We start from the raw sequence: 21,294 nt of genomic DNA on the forward strand, positions 1-21,294 counted from the left end.
CTTTATATGTAAGATCAGACTTCGCCCTTCTAGGCCGGGAGACTGTGTTAGGAAGGAGTAAGGTATTAAATGTGCGGAGGAGAGGATATTGGACAGGTCCGGATACCACATAAAGGGGCCTATGGGCAAATTTAGGAGGGAGTTGATTGAGGGGAGATGCTTGATTGTCAAGGCTTTCAAGACCTGAAGTTCGGCAGTAAGAAGGTGCAACTGAAGAGATGGATCATAAAGGCGTGCCTCTAGGTCTAAAGTTTGGGTGAGGGTTGAAGTGTGTGTTTGGGGGAATCAGGTAGAGGGGTGAGTCCACGAGGGAAGCCCGAGAGGTCAAAGGAGGAACTATTAAGAATTGGGGGGTGCGGGAGTTGGTCATTGTGAATTTGGAATGATTCTGAGAGCTTGGAAAGTGGGGTAGGGAAATGTGTAAAGACAGGCGGGCTAGTAGCCTGTATGTTGGGGGAGATCAGATGAGGGTAGGAAGGGTTTGACTGTTCAGGTTCCGAGGAGGACATAGGTCAGGTCTCAAGCCTGGCGGGTGAGGTGGTTGTGGGGATGAGGGAAGGGGGATCGCATGTCAGGAGTAAGGACGAGAGGGCATGAGGGGGTCGCTCAGCTCGAGAGTCACCTTGTATCTGACAAGTGGTTGGCGGGGAGAGTGGGTTTGGTTGAACTGGAACCCAGAAGGACCGTTGCGCCATCTCCCGCCTAGCAGGAGGCAAAGTTATAGGCATGAGGGAAGGGGCATCTTCTGTTAATAGAAAAGATTTACGGTGTGAGGTAGCCTCTCAGCTTGAGAGTCATCCTGTATCAGACTGAAGGTCGGCGAGGGCATTGAGACCAAAGGTCCGCCAGCCGGCTGAGGAGATGTTCTACTGTGTTGACGTAATCCAACCGGTGACATGGAGGCTCTGGGATCAAATAAAGGAGGGGAAGGGTTTAGAGAGAGAGAGTGGTACTCTCAGCTGTTAGAGTGGGAGTACTGGTTAGGTCCAGCGAAGATGTGGATGAGTTGGGACCTGTGGAATTGGCGTTCACCGCTATTCTGAGTGTGGGGTAAATAGTGGCCATCTTGGCAAGGTTGATGCTAGAGGTTTGGAATAAGATGATGCCATTATTGTAGAGGGGGATAGAGATGGTGGCTTTGAGGGTGGCCGAGGGGGATGTTGTGAGTTTGAGACCATTAGGTGTTTTCTTAGAATCTGTTATTCGAAACATAGAGTAAATCACAGATCGCCAGCATGTCTGTTTTCTGGTGTAGAATATGAAGTCATTCACGAGAGCCTTTTTTTGTACAGTAGTAGGGGTCTGAGATCAAGGTTTCGGGTCTAGCCTTGAGAATGCGATGTTTGAGTTTTTTTTCCGCATTTTTGGAGAGGTTAGTAGGGTAGTTGATGATGAAGGCGTTGGCACCCGTGGGGTCTGGACTTATCTCCATTGTGAGATAGAGTTCTAGTGAGGTTGGGAGCTCAATTAGGAGGATAAGGAGGTGAGAGAATACGTCGTCAGACCAGGCCTAACTGTGGAAAGGTGACAGGGCATAATGACAGCACGATGAGTGGCTCCGAGATCTTGCTGTGCAGTTGCCAGTGACTGGGGCTACCTAGTTCACTGCAGACATAGCATCCCATAGGTCATCTCTGCTCTGTAGACTGGAACCGGACGGTAGGCGGGGCAATGGGTGGCCCATCTAGGTTGGGGCAGATTGGGAGCAGAAAGAGGCCTACTCTGCGACCTGGTCCCAAAGCTGCACGCCTAAGACTGAAGGCACACAATGTCTGTAGACTGGAACTGTACGGTAGATGGGGCAATAGGTGGCCCATCTAGGTTGGGGCAGATGGGGAGCAGAAAGAGGCCTACTCTTCGACCTGGTCTCAAAGCTGCGCACCTTAGACTGAAGGCGCATGATGTTATCTTAGGGACAGGCATTTGTGGTCCCAAGGTTTCTGCAACCGTTGTGGATTCGACAAAGGGGCACCATAGTATTGACATAGGATGTGTTAAGTTAAGTTGCACTCCTCCTAAAGTGCCGGCACTGCAATAGTATCTTTGTTTACAACTAAGACTATGCCTGACGGCACCCGAGCTACGTCAATTTGGAATCAGGCAGTCAGGACCTGGGACTTTTACAACGATGGTGGGTTTGAAAGAGGATAACCAAGGTCAGTAGATTGGTGGTGTAATGAAGCACTGCTCGGGCGATGCTGGCGCTGCAACAGAACCCCTGTTTACAGGCCTGGATGGTCATGCTGGATATATATAGAGAAGATAAAGCAATAATGATGTCCTCAAATCGCAGCCATTTTAAAGTCCGGCACTGTTCAGCTTGCACATCGTCAGGAAGCTGTAACTGTCCCCATTATTGAGCTCTCCTAAAAGGCTGAGAGTATTGCAGCCATCACACTTGCATATCTCTTCATATGCCTTATGCATCGCACTATGCCAGTAAACAGTGCTCCGTATTACATCTGGAGCCGCCATTTTAAGGACAGGCATATTTCAGCCCACGAACAACGTAATAGTTAAATGAAGAACGCCGCGAGTATCCCGTTCTCCTTCGGCCGATACACAGCTGCCGTAGGACCCGGGAAAGTCAGTAAGTGGTGTTTGGAGGTTTTGTTGTTGTTAAGAGAATGTTAACTGATAGGACGTAATATATTATGTCCCGAGTCCCTTTGGTATATGTGTGTTTCTAGATGATCGCGAGTATGTGGCAACACACTAGACTGTATTTAGCTAGTAAGATGATGTGCCTAAAAGGTTTTGTGGCCCGCTAAATGGTCATCTTGTCAAATCGCAATAAGTTCATTATTTCAATGGGTGATGCACTGTATATTATAAGGTAACGTGCGTGTTGAGAGTGTAATTACCGTAGCTCTATGCGGTATACTTGGGTCCCCATTTGGTTGCCATTTGATGTGAGCCAATAGCAATGTAATCACATGCCATTGATTTATCTTTAACAAAAGACCACTTTTTTCATTGTGAGCCCCCCCCCCCCAAACCACCCGTTCTTTTTCGTTATGAGCACTTTTCTGATGAATTATTAGACCATGAAACAATAGGTGAATATGGAGAATCATATATTGAGGTATGTTTATGTGAAATATATAATTTTTGGTTCATGATTTGTGTGTATACCACACTTCTAGGTGGAGGCAGATGAGGTGTCTAGAACTGGTAAGAGTTATACAAATTATTGTAAGAACTTTGTCACATGTGCAACAAGGTGGAATGTGCACTGGTGTTTTGGTTATGTTTATTTGGGACTAAAAGATATCTGACTGACAGAATTAACTCTTATCTTTGCAGAATATGGACCAGACTGCAGCTGGCTGTATGGTCTTTGCCACCAAATTATGTATGGTAATTTTTACATTTATAATTTTTCACAGAAAATAGCAGAGTGATGCGATCTGGTCCCGAAGAATGCCACGAACCTTTGGTCAGCAATGCAGAAACATGTTGACCTTATCTGAATAGGGAATATCTATACCCCTATCTTCACACTGTTTTTATATCTATCCTTTGAGGACACTGAAGTTTTTTGTCCTCTCAAGAGATAGTTTTAATTCACTTTTTTAGTTTTGATTTTGCACTCTACCCCTCACTCTCACGACCATTGGATGATTAGAACACCTCTCGCTCCTCTCCTGTGGGAGAGTTGTAGCCCACACTGTGTACCTTGCAGTCGCAGTGTGCAAGAGGGAACCCAATGATGAAGCATGTCACCTCTGGGTGAGTGAGGGTTCTCATCTTTACAATAGTAATTGTCCCGATTTTTGATAATCACACATATTTTTTAGACCATCCGGTTACTTGTTGTGAGTTAGCCTGAAAGTGAGCTAAAGAACGATGATGGATTCAACCCAGATCTGTGACTAAGGGTGAGTGTCTGAAAAGTTTCAGCGCTCCATCCATTATCTCCTTGTGTTTAGTTGGCGGTATATTCCATAGAGCTTGGAAATTCCAAAGTTAAGTTGGAGGTACGGAAGAATTAGTTGCACAGATTTATGGTTCCAGTGTAATGAACTTGCCAGGCCTTCCTGAAGTAGAAATACTGGGTGTGAGGAGGGCAGGATTTGAGGGTCAGAATGGTGGGTAATGGTGACCCCACCTCCCCATATGATCTATTGGTTATTATGATTCTCCAATTTTCAGGTATGTGGATAGTTTATTGATGTTTGATTTTGTGACAATATGATGCTGAGCAGATGGTGGGGAAAGTAAATGGGACCCGGTCACCTGAGGATGAAAGTGGACAGGGGCAGCACTTACCAATAAATTTAGTTTCTTAGATGAGTAACTAAGAAAAGCCAGCTTACTTCATAGGAAGCATAGGCAGCATTTCAGGTGGTGACTAGGGGAATACAGGTGCAGATGGAATGGCCTTTGGCACTCCGGAGGCACTCCTGAGTAGCAAATGTATTGAGGGCCTTCTGGACATGCTCAGTACATGGTTCAACTCCCTTTAATGATGTTTCTGGGGTATTAGAGGAATTGAAGAGAAGTGAGTCATTACTGGTTGTAACATGAGCAGCATTTCATTAGTTGACACCTCCAAAAATACTAAGCATGTTTCACCAACTCCAAGGAAGGAATACAATTATGGCTCCCACAGAGCGTTGCTGTATACGATAAAAGCTTCTGTAGAGGCAACTACTAAGAATATGTTTTTTTATTTTTTTTATTTGTACATTACTACTTAGTTTATAGCATTCAAATGCAGTTTCTGTGCCACTGAGTCATGAGATTCTCGGGTTAAGAGTAATTTCCGTTGACACAGTGATTGCATTACATATATCTTCGTTTCTGTGTAATTATTTTCTGTGTGTATCTGATAACATGTATTTTATGGCTTGATTTAGAGTTTGGTGGAGAGAAGTTATTTAGTAACAAAAGCGGCAGTAAATGCTTTTTCCCCAAACCAACGGTCCTCCCACCCTATTTAGAGCCAGGAGAATTGACAACTCTCTGTAAACAAAGCCCCCGTTAGCTCTGTTGACAGAGCACCCTCAGGCGGCACAACAGAGCAAGGGCCGTCTGACAAAGGGCATAGCACCACCCATCTTATCTAGAGTAAGCAGTGTGATATCTTTTTTTCTCTCTGTTAACCTGACAGTATAACCTGGCGGTAAGAGGACGAAAAAAACACGCACATAAAGACATGCACACTACGGGGAGAAAACGCCCTGGGTGTGGCGGTGAATAGTTTTTAGTTTCCAATAACAAACTCCAACATTTTGAAAAAAAGGAAAACTGTAGTAAATTTTGGTGATTGATTGTCAAAATCGACAACAGCTGTCCACCAAAATTTTGGTACTTTGATTGTAACTACTGGGCTAGCAGGGATCTCTAAATTTGGCAGATTGTAGTCAGTCTGCCAAACACTAGACCAGGCTTTTCGTTTCTGGGTTAATTAAAGCTCTGATCAATGGACTAAAAGGTGTCTTTGTTTTGGGAATATCCATGCTCTGCTAATTGAATCACTTGTATCATTGTTTGAGTTTTAAACTGTGCCTTTGGGGCCGTCTATCTGTCACAATATACATGGAAACATTCATCAAGTAGTTGTTTTGTTCGTACTCACTGCCCTGAACTCGTTGTTCTTCAGCCTTCTCATTGCAAATCCCAGAAAAGTTGGTGTACCTTTTAGTCTCTGTTGCCAAACTGTTGAATTCTCTTCCTTTAAATATCCAATCGATGCCTGATAATCTTGTTGGTTCAAACCCTCTAAAACCTTGGCATTTTGTTCAATAAAATCTTAACCTCTCGCTGCAGCTTCCTGTCCTTTAGCACCAGACCACTATAGTTGGTATTGCTGTGCTCCTCAAATAACTGGAATAAATAAATAAATGTCCTAGCAGCTTTTTTATTCAACCCAATACATGCTGTGGATATTACCATCTATTGATGGATGTCTTTATGTCAATTAATGCTGTAATCCTTGGATTACACTTCCAGGTTTTTGTTTTAATACATCTTGTCAGCAGAGTTACATTTTTCAATTTTACCTTTGTTTCTTGCTGTGTGTTTGATCTTTGTATTGCAGATATCTGTGTCCATTATAATTTCTGTTGTCAACATCGTTAGTGGATGACTAACAATGTGCTCTAGATCGCGTTACAAGGATGCAAATGTTTTGGAACATATATGAATAAAATACTGTGGTCACAAGATTATGTGTATACTATTTATATGCTAATGTGCTGTGACTATCACTTACAATTGTGTTCCTGGCTTTTGTTACGTTATTTCTATATAAGAAAACAAATTGCTTTTCTTTATGCTGATATATGTATTTTTTGACTCATAAAATGCTAATGCTTGTATATTTTTTTTGTCCCGTAAGTGAAAGAAATCCAGAATAAAAGCAATGGTCAGAGGAATATCGTGGACACCAGGAATTGCATTTCAACTTTTGAGACACTCCCTGAAAAGTATGAAACTTTTCAGACACTTTATTCCACTAAAGAAGCTCTACAATTGTTGCCGATGTGCGTTCCTTGCACAAACTGCCTTTTTCTATGCAGAATTGGTAGCAGACACCAATGGAATGATGTGTGTCAGATAAATGTGACATAGCACCTCACACCAAAGGAGTATCTGTTGATTATGTCTACATATTAAGGAACTTTAATCAATAAAGTGACCTACAAAGGAGAAAGGCCACACAAATGTATACAACTTAATAACTTAGTAACTAGGAAAACAGAGAATGTATATACGGGACACTAGCCAGTGGCAAATCTACTTATTGATGTCTTCTGCTCAAAAGACAACTCTAGCAACACATCAGAATATCCCCTTATGATAGGCTAGCACAGAGCGTTGTCATATGAATCAACAGTTAATATGAGAGGAGTACAAAATATAAGAGATGGCTATCTTATAACAACTAACATATGCCATACAGAGACAAGATCATATCTATGTGCTAAATGTGCTTTAAAAATGCCAGCTAATATTGTATAATTGACTTACCGGTGAGAAAAGAAATGAGAGAGGTAGAATGGAGAAATGATGTCTCAATGTTATCAACTTAGCTGAACACCTATACACAGTAGAAAGGATTTACTTCATTTGTCGAGGCAAAGACACTGGTGCACTTCATTTAAGTGCACAGCGTTGCAGTTCTAATGCTAGTGCTAAGAATATAGAATGTTAATTTTCATCTATATGTGTAAGTAAAATGTACCTATCTTGAAAGTACTAACTTGGACAGACACAAGAGAAGCTACATGCAAGACTGTTTCTCCAGGATTTTATTACAAGGATGTAATTATTTAAACATAATGTGTGCATAATGGAGGAGGCGCTCAAATGTTTTAAATGTGACATAGATTTCTATATAAATACCCATCTGGAATAACATCAAGGAGATCTCCGCATATTAGGACAAAATACATCTACAATGTTTGCCAGGACTACTATTCGAGAAAGCCAGTTGATGGTAGACAAACAAAACCATACTGAAGAAAAAACATTTCAATGTCTTGAAGGTAAAGGTTTTATCATAGATGGTTCTCTCGTTGGTGAAAGGTCAAGCTATACTGGACCAAGACCATATAAATGCCATGACTGCGACCAGATGTTCATTACAAAGGCATAGCAGATGATAGATCAACAAACTCTTGCTAGTGAGAATCCATTTCAATGTTCTGAATGCGACAAGGCTTTCAATCAAATGGGTGACTTAGTACTACGTCACAGAAAGTACACCAAAGAGAAACCATATAAATGTTCTGAATGTGATAAGACTTTCATGCAAAAGAGTGATTTATTATCACATGAGAGAATTCACACTAGGGGGGAAACCATATAGATGTTCTGAATGTAATAAGGCTTTCCGTCAAGAAGCAAATTTGAAAAGACATCAGAGAACACACACTGGTGAGAAACCGTATAAATGTTCTGAGTGTGACAAGTGTTTCATCACATAGGGCCAGCTAATAATGCATCAAAGAAATCACACCAGTGAGAAACCATGTAAATGTTCTGTATGAGAGAAAGCTTTCAGAACAGAGACACAGCTGATAATACATCAGAGAGTTCACACTAAGACAAAACCATATGGATGTTCTGAATGTGAGCTGGCTTTCATTACAAAAGGACAGATGAGGAGACATCAGATGTCTCACAGCGGTGAGACTCCATACAAAGTTCCTTCTGAGTTTGACAAGGGTTTCAAAATCAACCTTCATCTAATGCGACATCAGAATGAGCCCACTGGAGAGAAACCATATAAGTGTACTGAGTGTGACAAGGCTTTCACAAGAAAATCTGGGTTGTCATTACACCAGAGAAATCACAATGGAGAGAAACCATATAAATGCTCTGAATGTGAAAAAGCTTTCCTTCTGAAGGCTAAACTATTGGTACATCAGAGATATCACACCGGAGAGAAACCCTACAAATGTTCTGAATGTGACAAGTCATACGTTATAAAGCAAAGGCTGACAGTACATCAGAGAACTCACACTGGAGAGAAACCTTATAAATGTTCTGAATGCGATAAGGCTTTTAGGCGAAATGAACATCTGCACGCACATCAGAGAATCCACACGGGGGAGACACCATATAAATGTACTGAGTGTGACAAGGCCTTCAATCAAAAGAGTAGTCTTTCAGTTCATCAGAAAATCCACACAGGGGAGAAACCATATAAATGTTCTGAATGTGACAAGGCTTTCATTAAAAAGAGAATGCTGATGATACATCAGAGGAGTCACAGTGGTGAGAAGCCATATAAATGTTCTGAATGTCAAAAAGCTTTTAACAGGCTAGGTGACCTATCCATACACCAAAGAACTCACACTGGTGAGAAACCTTATAAATGTTCTGAATGCGAGAAGGCTTTCAGTACAAAGTCATCGCTGATCCTACATCAGAGGTTTCACACTGGGATTAAACCTTATGGATGTTCTGAATGTGAAAAGGCTTTCATTTCAAAAGGACAGTTAAGGAGACATCACATGTCTCACAGCAGTGAGACTCTATACAAATGTTCTGAGTGCGACAATAGTTTCGAAACAAAACTTCACCTAATGCAACATCAGAATGATTGCACAAGAGAAAAACCATATGAATGCTCTGAATGTGACCAGACTTTCAAGAAAAGGGGTGATTTATCATCACATGAGCGAATTCATACTGGGGAAAAACCATATAGATGTTTTGAATGCAATAAGGTTTTTCGCCAAAAAACACATCTGACAAGACATCGGAGAACACACACTGGCGAGAAACCATATAAATGTTCTGAGTGTGACAAGTGTTTCAGCGCACGGGGCCAACTGATACTACATCAAAGAAATCACACTGGTGAGAAACCATATAAATGTTCTGAATGTCAAAAGCATTTTAGCAGAATACGTGAACTATCCATACACCAGAGAACTCACACCGGTGAGAAACCTTACAAATGTTCTGAGTGCAAGAAGGCTTTCAGTACAAAGGCACCGCTGATAATACATCAGAGAGTTCACACTGGGATAAAACCTTATGGATGTTCTGAATGTGAAAAGGCTTTCATTTCAAAAGAACAGTTAAGGAGACATCAGATGTCTCACAGCGGTGAGACTCCTTACAAATGTTCTGAGTGTGACAAGGGTTTTAAAATCAAGTTTCATCTAATGCAACATCAGAATATTCACACTGGAGAAAAACCGTACAAGTGTTCAGATTGTGACAAAGCTTTCACAGGAAAATATGGGCTGTCATTACACCAGAGAAATCACAATGGAGAGAAACCATATAAATGCTCTGAATGTGAAAAAGCTTTCCTTCTGAAGGCTAAATTATTGGTACATCAGAGATATCACACTGGAGAGAAACCCTATAAATGTTCTGAATGTGACCAGTCATATGTTACAAAGCATAGGCTGACAATACATCAGAGAACTCACACGGGAGAGAAGCCTTATAAATGTCCTGAATGTGATAAGTCTTTCAAGAAAAATGGTAATCTGTATGCACATCAGAGAATCCACACGGGGGAGACACCATATAAATGTACTCAATGTGACAAGGCTTTCAAGCAAAAGTGTAATCTTACAGTTCATCAGAAAGTCCACAATGGAGAGAAACCATATAAATGTTCTGAATGTGACAAGGCTTTCAAGCAAAAGTGTAATCTTTTGGTTCATCAGAAAATCCACACGGGGAGAAACCATATAAATGTTCTGAATGTGACAAGGCTCTCATTACAAAGTGCACAGTGATTATACATTGTCATATGTCCTGTGCAGGCCCATTGTCGATTTCCCTATGTTAGCATAAGTACGTTGCAGGTTGCTCTCTGCTTTGTGCAAGTTACTAAACAAACATATTTTGCTTTGTGCCACGCTTTACTTCTACACAGAACCTGCAATTATTTGCATTTTGTTCTTTCCTGGTATTTAGTCTGAACACTGTAGACAAAGTCAAACAACAATACCCCGTGTTAACCTGTTTTAGTCAGGCTCTAGCTCCTAGCCAAAAAACACAAATACAGCTGTTGTTTGGGAATTCGTACTTTTGTCTTATGGGTATGCACTGACCTTTAAAGAAACACTTGGAGAGAGTTTTTCAGAGACGATTGCAACTATACCTGAGATATAGAACGTTTATCTCTGCATGCTAAGGTATGGGGTCCGATACAAACACCCATAGATCTTTTGATATATTATAACTTTACTTTTGTAAAAGGGGAGGGGGTTTACCCTGTCTAATACCATGACAGCTCCTTCTATGAATTATAGGTTACTTACTATGCTGACTGTTTTTGTGTTCGGCATCTTAGTACTTATTGGGGCACACATACTGCATACTAGTGCATGATAGTTAAAATAAATATTTTAAACTTTTCTCATGCCTCTGTCAGAGCTTACTGTGGACGAGTGTGAGAGCGAAACGGTGAGTTCCATCACCACGATTCCTGAGAGGGTCAGGAGTGTTGTGTTCTAGGGTGTCTAATCACTTGTTCCTCTGTTAATGAGTAGGAGGGCAAGTGAGACACTACAGCTAGTCGGTCGCAGGCTCATGGTTACTGAGGTGGTAGGATGACTCAGTCCCTGCCTACTAAGGTTCTATGGTGTCAAGCATAGTTCTGTAATTTCCCAGAATCCCTGCAACAATAGCGGAGGATTCACAGTGGTAAGGAACCATATAAATGTTCTGAATGTTATAAATCTTTCAGTCCAAAAGGTAATCTGTCACTTCATCTGAGAAGACACACACCTTTAGTGCATGTGTAGATCCAGTGACAAATCAGATAAGTATAAAAGAGAAACCATGTACATTTACTTAATGTGACAACACTTTCAAGAAAAGGATTGTTTATCGCTTCATCTGAGAAGAGATAAAGGAAAGAAATCATATTAATTTACTCAGGGCCTGGTCACGAGTTGAGTCGTTATTTATTGCCCCTGATAAATACTGATACCACGGGGTGTGTTATTTGTCAGCTGCGATAAAAACCACCTATTAAGATTTTATGATTAATAACTTGTGGATTTGGGTGTTTAACACACCAAAATGTCAATCTGCATGATACTGTAAATACAGTATGTTTTCCACAGTTGACTTTCGGCAGGTTTGACCTGCCGAAATGTAACAAAGGTTGAGTTATTTAATGCATACGATAAATATCAGCTGCTTTAAATACCTTCAAACTCGTAATTCTGACCCATGCGTAAACGGGGGTTGACTCATGGGTCAGAAAATTACAAACAACTCCTAATCAGGCCTGAAGTGTACAAAGTCTTTCACTACATAGTGTGATCATATGACAGTCACTGTAGACTAAAATCATGTAATTATTCTGAATGCAGCAATATATTCATTACAGAGATATGACTAATAATACACAGGAGAACTCCCACTAGTGTAATACCGCATGCATTTTCTGAATGTGGCAAGACCTTCAAGAAAAAAAGCCCTCTCATGGCATCAGAAAGTCTACACCAGGTAAATCAGGAAATTCTCTTAATATTTAGCATTTTAACCATAATTTGATTAAAAAATATTATCCCTAATACAGAGCAGACAGAAGCTTGGGCATTAAGGAACTTTGCATGGCTACAGGCAACCATCTTTCCTCTTCAGACGCGCTGGCAACAGGAGTGACTAAATGTTTCAAATACTGTACAGTCATGAGAGTAAGTGCTGATTTATTCATTACATGTGGCCATCCAATGTACATTTCAAAACTGTTATACAAGACACTCAGTACACAAAGAGAAACCAGGAATACAGGTAGAATAACTGAATAGCCTTTTAAACAACAGGGAGAGCATAAGCAAACTAGGCGATTGGTGGAACTTAACATATAGTAAAAAGTACAAGGTACTAAATAAAGAAACATACTGATTAAAATAGAGGTGAAAAAGGGCATATGTGGCCAAGAAAAGGATAAATGAAACCCATAAATTATGGATAGCCTATAACATACCAGTTTAGTTGACATTCTACTACATGATTTACCAACCGTGTAGAGAAAAACGGAACAATCAGAAATATTCAGAATCTCCAATACAGGAAAGATACAGCAGATGGGGGTCACTTTACCAGATTCTAGTATCTTGCCATACAGTTTACAGTATGGCAAAAACACTGGGATCACGCGCTAGAGAAAATTATGAAATTACGATAATTTCTAAGCTGATGTTTCACCACCACATTCTGCAGTCGAGCAAAATCAAATATATAACATAAAATGCACCTCTGTACCTTAAGAATGCTTGAAGCTGAGCTTTTCACTTCAAGGTGTTACAGACATATTAGTGAACATAAATCCAGTTTAGAGACATTACTGGGTTATTAGATACCTTTAATTGGATCTCAAAACCACTGCAATGCACTGATGAAGTGATTTCTTTCTTTATAGTCCCTCATTTAGATGTCAACTTCAGGGTCAAGGCACACAGCGAGGAAAGATATCTGGGACAAAGAAATCTGAAAGGGACAGATCTGTTCCTGTAAATGTTTTTAAATTAGTAATTTCCTCCATCTACCCATCCTGAGTAGTTGTTATTTATTGCATGACGGCATTTTGACAATTGTTTCTTTCAAAATCTGCCCTTTACACAATTATAAAAGACCAGCTCTCTTCTGAATATTAGGGAGTTGTTGCCTTTAGATGTGGTTTGTGTAATAAAATTGAACAGCCCATCTCAAGGAGCATGGGGAGGTGGACTTTAAGCAGCCTCAGATGCATAACAAGATCCTTGTCCCGATATATTTTGTACTTTGTACATGCCTCCACTTTGGAAGCAGACCATAGGGTTGCGTTTACAGAGAAGGGGCTAGCGTGATACTGAAAACTACAGAATTGTTGCCTGTTTTTTTTACTGGGTAGGATGATGTTGGTATTGATATCACGATCAGATGTAACTGAGGAACGTGAAGGAACATTGTGTTCTGCTGCTGTATAAACATATGCATTGCAGTTGTCCCTGACAAGAGCACGGACACCAATAGTTCTTCAAAAGAATACAATTGTATTATACACACCAAGTTAGTGAAATCTGTATTGAGAACACATTGAGACACTTCAAAGAGAATAAACATTAAGCAAAGGTTAAAGTATGATTGATTTTGGGCACTCCTGCTTTCTGACCTACATTTGGCAAATTCTCTACAGTGTTTATAACCAGAATACATCTTTCCTCAAAAATTAGGATAATCTGGCCTTATCGTTATTGAACAGAACTAAGGACCATTTGTTTTACAATTATTTTAGATTTATTTATACTTTGATTTAATCCAATTTACAGAGTGACAGAATCAACCATGACAGGAGGATTTCCTCACAGCTGCCATACACCATTGTCAGCCTCCATTTTTATGTAAAACTACTCATCTATAACCCTCCTTTCTTCTGGGGAGTCCCCTGATATCCATGTGTTTCAGCTGCAGCAGTGATTGCCTAATCTGCTCTTTGCCCTCTAGCCTTCACCCCCACACTGGCCCTGGAGCCCTACCGCACTGACCACACACTCCTGCACATTTCAAGATGCAGACGCCTCATGCTGGGTCAACCAACAGTTCCCCTGCTCTATGTTTAGCCGGGTACAGGGAGGATCTCAGGAAGCTTGTCGATAGATCCACTGCTCTGGAGCATGCATCACCAACCACAGGAAGGGAATAATCCAAGGCAAACAGGGATAGATCCACTGCTCTGGAGCATGCATCACAAACCACAGGAAGGGAATAATCCAAGGCAAACAGCTGTCCCTGCCATACACGCCCATTCTTTGACTTAGCAAGGTGCAAGTCTTGTTAATGGATAAAGGGCCTGCAAATTGTCCATTGTGAGACTGAAGAACAGGAACATGTATGGCAAAGGCTGTCTTTTGTGCCCACACACCAAATGACTAAAGAATGTTTTTAAAGACCCTTTTTAGTAGGTTGGAAAGCAAAACATCCTTAATCTGTGGACATGTACTCATCTCAGACTTAAAATGACTTTACAAGTACTTGGGTGAGAAGGAAGATGAGTTCATTGCACTTTTGCAAATAAGGGCAAAATGAACACTGCTGAAGGGACTGAGTGTCTGATGAAAACCTGCTTGACGAGTTTCCTATTTAACAATCCCTTTTTAAAGAAACTCAATGGGAAAAACAGTTAACATATAATTTTCTTTATCCAGGAAACTGTTTTATCAAAACATCATCGTGATGAATACCTTTGTTCCCATGGATCAGTGAGCAGGAATGCAGGGAGGAGGCTTACCTGTCACACCCACTCTACTTTCAAGAGTGTAAAGAGGTTCTTCTAACATAAGACACACAAAGGACAGCAGTTAACTAAGAGGACTGTTGGATTCATTGTCCACATGTACAAGGTTGTTTCAGTAACTTTATTTAACTGTCTACAAGTACAGGTAAGAAGTTTAACATAGATTACAAAACCCACAAGGAGCTACGGTTTAATGCAGTTCACCCCTTCTCTTAATTCTCCTGGACCCTGAACACTGCAGCACACATTCCGTCTCCCAATCCACCTTATTCAAGCATGATAAAGCAAGCTTTTATGTTGCTTTTTCATTTACAGTATTCTCCAAAACCGAAGAGCCCACTGTTTATTTTATATATTTATTTTTTCGACCCTTAGTATTTCATGAAACAAAAATCTAGTAACTGTGCAAATGTGAAATCCTTTATATACTTAGATGGCTTGATGATGTTGTACAAAGTTAAGGGTACATATTATCTAAATCATGTTTATAGGATGCACAAATTTATCACGCGCCCTTGCACACGTGCTGCAGGTTAGTACGATCTATTTTTGTTAGTTCACTCAAGGATGATGCGCACTAGAAAGAACGCCTATATAGAGATTTTTCTGAATGTGTAGACTTCTGCACAAAAAAGAGTATCTAAAGTTGGATAGATCATACAAGTATTAGTGTGCCTCATGTTTGACTGCGGCTACAGAGCACATTTTGGATAGTTCACCAATCTTAGTTTGATTTCAGCCAGGTAATGTGCATGGCTTTAAAATGTGTACATGAAGATGTTGAAGCATGCTATTGTTTTAAGGCTTTAACAAAGTTTTTTGGCTTTCTACTTTTCTCAGAGGAGGTGGCAAGGCTTGACCATGAAATTGCATGTGTGAAAGGTGACTTCGCCTGATACCTTTAAACAAACGGTACATTATTGCTGGTTTAATGTTCCTCACCAGAGTGTTTTTACGAGCAGCCACATTGAACTTTTGTGAGCAACATGTATTCTGTATAGTAGCATAAAGTGACTTCTGGATTCTGAGCAGTATCTGTACATGTGCATGCCAGTTACACGATAAGATGTCCATTAGCTAGATGCTTTTCGATGGAGAGACTGTTAACCATGTACCATAATGGTGGTTTAATATACAATACTGCCTTTTAATGACATAGAAAAGGTGTGAATTTGCATCCCTTTGGGTGATGCATAGCCAAGATCTTTCTGTAAAGCAGCAAAGGCTGTTGATTGGAGGAAGCCAAGAATTTTTTAACAGAAGAGGGTCAAGATGTACCCTTGCTTGAGTACTTTTGTCTGCGGTAAATGTTGTGCATCTTGTGCCATTTAGGCCTATCCTGATGGTGCTTTAGAATCTGTTTAGAGTGTGGCTATGATTTTTAAGTGTGGCGGTGGAAGACCCATACTTTACAATTTTCTCTGGAATAGCTCCCTGTTGACCACACCAAAAGTCTGATAAAAGTCCCAAAAAGCACCTTACAGGGGTATTAATCTCTAGGTGGAAAACTCTGAGAATGTTGAAGATTGAACATATGTTCTATGGTCAATAGACCACCTCTGAAGCCGCCTTGCAATCGGTTTAAAACATTTTTTCTGTCAGTTCATTCATATGATCTAAAATATTTGTGTTTTATTTTTCATCTATATCAATTAAACTGATTGGTCTGTATGTGCTCGGTACTGAGATCTTGCCTTTACTCTTTAAAGGTATGACCAAACTTGTTTGCCACAACTCGGGAAAGCATACTATACTTTATCGGGTGTAAACTAGCCTGCCAGGATGATTGAATGTGCGTCCTCAGGTCTTTGATGTACAGTGTCTTCACTATGGCCATGGTCATTATAGAACTTTGTTTGACAATATGCTACCTATTTCTTGGCTGGTATTGTTAAGTTTCTATTATTTTGCAATAACCCTGTCCATTGGCCACCTGTAACCAAAATGACTTATCATTACTGATAACTGCTTCCTCGGCAGAGAGATGCTGTTGCTGCTTTTCAAATTGATTTTGAATAGTTTGATTTAGCTTTTTGTACCCTATTATGTTATTGATGGTATCAATTGTGCCTTAAGGCATAATGGAGCTCTGATTTCGTTTTTTTGGCTTCATCATCCTCAATCAGTGTTGATTTTCTGTTTTTTCTTTTTAAGATAGTTAAAGGAAATTTGACTTGATATCCATGGCACAACATTTTCTATGGGTTCCTCATAGATTCTGATAAAATGTGCCCGATGCTAGTCTGGTCCAACACATTTAAAGTTTTTTTCGAATTCGTGCTAAATGTTCCACAGTTCAGATTAATTATCTTTCAAAAGTCACAGAAAGGAATTACTGTGTGACCTTGAAATGCGTAGTACCTTTCTAGTGTCTGTGGTTTTGGTTCCAGCATTAGATCATCACTTGAAATCAAGACTCCTGCTATCCGGGAAGAGGTATTCAAAACACATTTAAAAGGAATAGCCTTTTTTCAATATCAGGTTTCTTGTTTACAATTTAAGTGAAGAGAGAAATAATGTTACCTTTTTGAAATCTCTCTCCACAGGATTAACACTCCAAATATGTGACCAAACCTCACACGTGAATAAGCAGTTAAAAGTTAAGACCAAATATTTTCCAAAAAGTCACATTTAAAGTCTTTTCCGAATTCGCGCTAAATGTTCCACAGTTCACATTAATTATCTTTCAAAAGTCACAGAAAGGAAATGGCTTCCTTAACGCAGAGTGAGTTTCCTCCGTGCATTGACATTGAGAGGAAACAGATGTCCCATAAAATACCAAGAAAAAGAATCAAAGGCTTTTGAATGCACTCGTGTGTGCAGAACTTAGCTGTCTGACGAGGAGATGTCCCACGATGGAGCCGCCTCTTGACGTGATGAGGGAATCCTTCTGTGCAGCTACCTGGATGAACAGCTGAAAATGAAGTCAAGCACGGAGTGCAGGGATCACGGCTATTTATAGCTGGTCCCTGGGCGTTTCCGGTAGCGTTTCCAGGCAACCATTTGTAAACAAACACTTGTGCTTCTATCAGACGAGTGTGAAGACCAGGAAATAGGCAAACAACATAGTCCCAATAAATAAACAATGTCCCTAATAAATGAAACATGAACCTATGGAAAAGAAAAGAAAACAAACAGGACCACACCTCTTTTTTGTGGAATAACAAGGATGAACCCTATGTGAATACAATATTGCGGCTTGGAAACAGTATATAAGCAACACGGTTGCCAAGTTTATCTTTTGACATGATTCAAGGTGTGCCCCTAGGATGATTGGTGAATTACACAAGGCAGTAAACCAGTTGAGGTGCGTTGAAACCTGACACCCGATCTGATGAGGTGTTTTACTTAGCACAAACTCCTCCACTGTTGCTTGATCGATTGAAGATATTGAAAGATGAAGAATGACAGTTGCTCTATGTTGACTATTCCCTAAAGAATCCTCCTTTTGATTCACAAGATCCAATTCTGCATCAGGTTATGGTACATTAGCTGTGTGTTTTATGTCGAGCAGAAAATTCAAACTTAGTGGAGTACGATCACTCTCTAGGCTCTGTGGTATTGCTATTACCGCCTGGTGTTTGCTTTGGTATAGTTGTGCAAAAATGTAATCTATTTCAGATTGCGCTATTGTTGAGAAAAAAGTTGGTGTCAATGATGAGTTTGCTGGAACAGTGCTCAGGGCTGATTTTAACTTATCTTCAAGGAAGAACTGTTTCAGGCTAGCATTCCCTTTGTCTTTTCTAGGAAAGTCTTGGGGGACGATTGGAGCACCCAGTTGGGATGTTAATGTCACTTTCAGGGTGTAGATATGTATTCCCTTGCCCTACATCCCCAAATGAGAGTTTCAGGTATCCGGTTTTTGATTTTGGCTGTGGTTTCACTCTAATCTAGTGTGTGCAGACGACTAGGCCTGCCCCTCGACATAAAAAAGGGCCTGGACCTGTCCTGTGACCTAGATGGGTGCTCCCTCCAAGCATGCGATCATTTTACTGACAGTGGACTACTGTTGGTCTAGAATATAGAGCCGGGGTAGAAGCAACTTCTTTATCTGTGTCACTGGAGTAGAGGCCTACTGGTGCACTTGTTAAAGTACAGATTCAAGCATTAACATTCCACTTGTATGTTGTGCAAGTTTGTAAATGTGGCCTCTGTGGTACATGTATTGTTTAAGTGAGCCAGAGAAATGGAGGTGTGTGGGATATTGGAATCTATTATGAATGCCACTGGCCTGGCCTTGTGCACACAGTAGAGGTGAGTTTGTTTTCCCAGGCACTGAAAGTGTATTGCTGACATTCCTGAAGCTGAGGGGAGAGGACCTAGACACTGGAGTAGCAAGAGAGGAGACAAGATGTTTTTTCTTTTAATTCTAATTCGCTGGGAGGAACTACTGATTAGTCGTCTTGTAGCACTGTCATTGTTGATGGTGGAGGTGAAGAATGTGACTGCAGACTCTCTTGTTCAAGGTGAAATGGACCCCTTCAATAAGGCCAGCCTTTTCACTTTCCCCGGATCACTTTTCACTGCGGCTGATAACAGCCAGGCACAGAAAGCTCATTCCTTGTTATGCCACTGTTTTTGGTGTTCCAAGCTGGAGACTACTCTCCTGTGAAGAGCATCACTCTACACCAAGGCTGTGTCAGGGGAGAACCACGCCAACTAGGTTCTTGTAGTGCAGACTGTGGAACCACATCCCCTGTCTGCTTTAATTAAATAAACGTGGTAGACACTAACCTACTTGTTTCTGCAGTTCCAGGTTCTCCATGCCCAAGGAAGGGAGTGCCCTGCCGAGTGCTCAAAGGACTGTTGTGAAACCAGAGCTCTTGTCTGCCTGTCTGGCAGCTTCCTAGGTGTGTGAGGACATCACCTTAAGTCTTACTTTGCTGGAAGAAGCTGTCCATGTGACCATGTGACCTGCAGTGTCTAGAAGCCAACCTACCTGCTGAGTGAAAAAACTTGCCTACTCTATAGGAGGAATTTCTGTCCAGGAAGAGCCAGAAGCAGTGAGGCCCAGTTGCTGGTGGGGTCTACAAGAAGAAGGGAGATGGAGAAGAGCAATCTGCATGCCCTAGGTTTTGATGGGCGTTAGACTCTCCTAAGTGGCGGTTCTAGATTATGCTGCTGTGACAGAACAAGTGTGCTCACTGCTGTTCACACCACTGTGATTGAAGACGTGAACCCATGACCCCACACCACTGTGACCAGGGAAGTTTACCCACGGCTGTCTGTGCTGCTAGGGCTAAGAGAACAGCAACCAGTTTTTGACCTATGTTGCTACTTTTCTGTTAGTAGATTTCCAAGTTCTTGGATTGAATACTGCCAGCAAATGTAATGACAGAGAAACAGAACTCAGTTGTCGCCTTAGGGGGTGTTGATCTAGGGCAGTTTTATGGTTTATGGTCAATCACCCAATATTGTTGGCTGCTTGATCAATCAGATTTCTTTGTCTGTTGATCGTGGCCCGTGCACAGAATTGGTCCATTTTCGACAATAATTCTTTCTCTTGTTCGTCTAGATTTGAATGTTGTTCTTTGGACAGATGTTTGGATGTTTGTTCTCCTTCTTAGGGGTCAGTTGTGATTTCTTGAAATTTTGGCCTCCCACCAAGTTGGCAATCTGGTTCAGTCGTATTGCTGTGCTGCATCTACCTGGCTTTGCCGTTTCTCACCCATTACTAGTCTATTAGTTTCAACTATCTTTCCTTCTTTTTAGTCCATTGTGAATAAGCTGCAGTTGCTTATTATTATTTCCAGAAGGCGTTCTAAGGTTCTCATCCTGTTTTTGAGTTTTTACCTATTCTCTCAAGATTCAATTTCTTCTCTGCGGCTTTGCCAGTGAGGAAATGATTCAGTGTTTTGTTTACCAATGCTTTTGCTCTTTTCTTCCTTGTTACTTAGTACAGGACTGTTTCCAAGCATCAGATATCCCTCTCTGCTCTACATAGACTGCACTGAGCTGTGTTGTTCTATGCTGCCTCATCCTACTTTCTGTTTTTCTCCATTTCTCCTAAAGAAGAGCGAGTTTTAGGTCTCGCCTAGCGTTGCAGCGCATGCGCTGCTCGCTAGGTGAGATCTATTGTCGTCGATTTTTCTTGCGAAGGGGGACAGGAGATGTGCACGCGTACGGTTACGGGTCGCGGTGTTTCAGCACAACGCGTGCATGGCTCGCTTTCGCTTTCCCTCCCTCCCCCTGTCGTGGAGACTGTGGGTGGCTCCTCAGCCATTGGACAGTTCATATCATCAGACGGTGAGTGCTGAAGTCCTCTTATACCAGTGGTTTAGGGGCATGCCATAATTCAATGTATTGTAGCACCCTTTTGTATGTATGCACATTAATTCACACTCAGCTCGAGGTCTTGTTAAAATTATTGCTTTCCACCCGTCGTGGACTTTACACCGAAAGCCTGTATTTTTATACGCTTTGGAGACATGAGAAACTACCTTGCTCACTTATTGATCACCTTGTCTGGGACTTCTGAGGCGTGTTCAACAGGCACTGCTTGCAACCCACAGTGCCTTCAACTCCTCACACTCTGGTATTATATAGCATGAGCCATACACAACAGAGGCAGTGGGCTC

General features: G+C 41.1%; 1 pseudogene across 1 annotated transcript in view; it reads left to right on the forward strand.

Moving 5' to 3' along the window:
• The window catches only part of LOC146799983 (uncharacterized), a 390,259-nt pseudogene that overhangs the window by 61,532 nt on the left and 307,433 nt on the right, over positions 1-21,294 (forward strand). Inside the window, exons 2-3 of the transcript XR_014968028.1 lie at positions 3,307-3,355; positions 6,347-10,265. The product of XR_014968028.1 is annotated as an uncharacterized LOC146799983 (transcript). The remainder of the gene's footprint in view (positions 1-3,306; positions 3,356-6,346; positions 10,266-21,294) is intronic.

The sequence above is a fragment of the Triturus cristatus genome, chromosome 8, assembly GCF_964204655.1.
Source record: "Triturus cristatus chromosome 8, aTriCri1.1, whole genome shotgun sequence".
Lineage (NCBI taxonomy): Eukaryota > Metazoa > Chordata > Amphibia > Caudata > Salamandridae > Triturus > Triturus cristatus.